We start from the raw sequence: 2,940 nt of genomic DNA, 5'->3' as shown, positions 1-2,940 counted from the left end.
ACTATCTCCAAATATTCTCTGTCAACCAACAAATACTGAGTACTCATTTCCTATCAGGCACTGGATTAGAGACCTGAGAATTCCATGGTGGAATGATGCTGCCATCATAAAAAACTCTTGGTTAGGGATTTGGGTGTCTAGAGAAAAGTAGATAGAGGAGTGAAAAAGGAAAATGTTGCATTCTTATTGCCTAAGGATCTGGGTGTCAAATTCATTGACTCAGAAATCTGTGAACTTAGAAACCTTATCAAAGAATTTGGATTTTTTTTTTTCTGCACAAATAGGACTCTTTTTTTCCCCCCCGATAGAAAGTAGGACTTACTGGTTAGCATTAGGAGATGGCTACACAGTGGAAGCCCTCATGAGTACAGGGCTTGTCATTTGCTTAGAGGGCCACAGTTGAGGATGTATTTGACTCTGTAGTCATCTGGGATAAGCTACTTCTCAGCCACCATGTTGCCAGATTCATTCAAATTGAACTTGATGAAGCCCCACTTCTTTGACATGTGGATCTTCTGGCAGCCAGGAACTTGAATTTGGCCGTGTGAAGGGCCTCAATCACATGATCCTTGTTCTGCTTTGTGCAGATGAACTTGATGAATTGGCCCATATGAACCCAGGCTATGGTGCCCTGAAGCATTCAAAAGGCACCTTGCATACCTATCTATAGCCTACACTCAGAAAGCATAAGTTCAGAGACATTAACATACATTGGAAAGAGCTGTCTCCAAGGGCCCTGAGAGGCAACCCATACAAGAAACAGGCTCCATACTAAGGAACCTGCTGTTTGCAGCCCTTGCACACCAAGCTCCCATGAGGAAAACAGCTTTGACAACTTAATTGGCTGCAGACAAATAGGCTTTTTAATTTTCCACTATTAAAAGTCTGAACTTTAAACAGATTCTTGGACTTATGGCTCATATCCATCAGCTTATTCAACGTTAGCACCTGTCTTGCCCCTGGTAGCTTTTCCAGAACAACTAACTTCACCATGAATCTCATGAGTTTTCCTAATTCAAACTTGGGCTTCTTCAGCATTTTTACTTTTCTAATGAATACATCATGAAGAGGATAAATAGATTGGCAAGCATTTTCTTTGTCTTTTCCAATGTTGTATGGAATCAATTTATTAACCACTTCTTTCAAGTCCTTTGTCTGCACATCTTTATGATTTCCACCATCTTCTTCTGAGTTGGACAGACCTAGAAACAATCATTAGAGTGAATCTGCAACCAACAGAATGGGAAAAAACTTTTGCAATCTACCCGTCTGACAAAGGGCTAATATCCAGAATCTACAAAGAACTAAAACAAATTTACAAGAAAAAAACAAGCCCATTCAAAAGTGGGCAAAGGATATGGACAGACACTTTACAAAAGAAGACATATGAAAAAATGTTCATCATCACTGGTCATTAGAGAAATGCAAATCAAAACTACATTGAGATACCATCTCACGCCAGCTAGAATGGCAATCATTAAAAAATCTGGAGACAACAGATCCTGGAGAGGATGTGGAGAAATAGAACACTTTTACACTATTGGTGGGAGTGTGAATTAGTTCAACCATTGTGGAAGACAGTGTGGCTATTCCTCAAGGATCTAGACATAGAAATTCCATTTGAACCAGCAATCCTATTACTGGGTATATACCCAAAGAACTATAAATTGTTCCATTATAAGGACACATGCACATGAATGTTCATTGCAGTACTGTTTACAATAGCAAAGACTTGGAACCAACCCAAATGCCCATCGATGACAGACTGGACAGGGAAAATGTGGCACATATACNCAGCCATAAAAAATGATGAGTTTGTGTCCTTTGTAGGGACATGGATGAACCTGGAAACCATCATTCTCAGTAAACTGACATAAGAACAGAAAATCAAACACTGCATCTTCTCACTCATAGGAGGGTGATGAACAATGAGAACACATGGACACAGGGAGGGGAGCATCACACACTGGGGTCTCTAGTGGGGAACTAGGGGAGGGACAGCGGGGGGTGGGGAATTAGGGAGGGATAACAAGGGGAGAAACGCCAGATATAGGTGATGGGGAGGAAGGCAGCAAACCACATTGCTATGTATGTACCTATGCAACAATCTTGCATGTTCTTCATATGTATCCCAAACCCAAACTGCAATAAAATATATATATTTTTTAAAAAAGAGCTCTTCTGTATTTGATTGTTGCATTTTTTAGTAAAATCAATACAGAACTGAGTAAGCAAATAACCATTGGTAGACTTGACATGTACAGGAGCTTCAGTCATGGTCTACCATTTTTTGACCAAGGAACACATTTTGTCATGGGTAAGATCCATGCCATGGAAGTTAGGCAGCTTTTGCCCTGAACATCTTCAGTAAGCAGCTTGAATATTCTAAATGCAACTTGATTATTCTGCAGATCAGCAACAAACACTTCAAACACATGACCCTTAAGGCCATCAGGTGTGATTCTTGTTCCGTGAATCCTGGTAACTATTGTCTTTTCAATATTCCTTAAATTGAATATAGCAGGTGCTTTCACATGATATCAATCTTTCTTAGAAAATGGATTGACCTCTTTCTTCTTGGCTCCCTTTTTATTACCTTTCATAAGGCACTTATTCTTGCCAACTACCATGGTGCTGTTCAGAAAGCCAAAAGGCAAGAATTCAAATTTTATCAACCTTGAATAATGTCTACAAAATACCACCTCTTCGTAGCCTTTCATGAGTGGAAGTTCTAGCCCCCAAAAGATAGAAAGACTGTTATATGTTCTTATATTTTCTGACATGGAACAGATAGAAAGACTGTCCTATGTCAGACCATATCATGAGCCAGATAGCTGATATTTTAGGTAGGTTTAGAACAGTTTTCTTTTTTTTTTTAAACATTTTCTACCAAAGTACCCCTAACTGGCAATAGAGGAGAAAGTTTTGAGTGGCGAAACT

At 39.4% G+C, this 2,940-nt stretch overlaps 1 non-coding gene and 1 pseudogene across 1 annotated transcript; both read right to left on the bottom strand.

Annotated features, from left to right (window-relative positions):
- Positions 1–719: 719 nt before the first annotated feature.
- On the bottom strand, positions 720–850 carry LOC119468319. The gene has a single exon (XR_005196981.1). It is a non-coding gene; the product is annotated as a small nucleolar RNA SNORA70 (small nucleolar RNA).
- Positions 851–892: 42 nt separating this feature from the next.
- LOC108288352 lies at positions 893–2,630 on the bottom strand (annotated as a pseudogene).
- Positions 2,631–2,940: the final 310 nt, after the last annotated feature.

This window comes from Cebus imitator, unplaced genomic scaffold (assembly GCF_001604975.1).
Source record: "Cebus imitator isolate Cc_AM_T3 unplaced genomic scaffold, Cebus_imitator-1.0 Scaffold16, whole genome shotgun sequence".
Classification (NCBI taxonomy): domain Eukaryota; kingdom Metazoa; phylum Chordata; class Mammalia; order Primates; family Cebidae; genus Cebus; species Cebus imitator.
The sequence above is the reverse complement of the archived record's forward strand: the minus strand, read 5'-3'. Positions and strand labels throughout refer to the sequence as shown.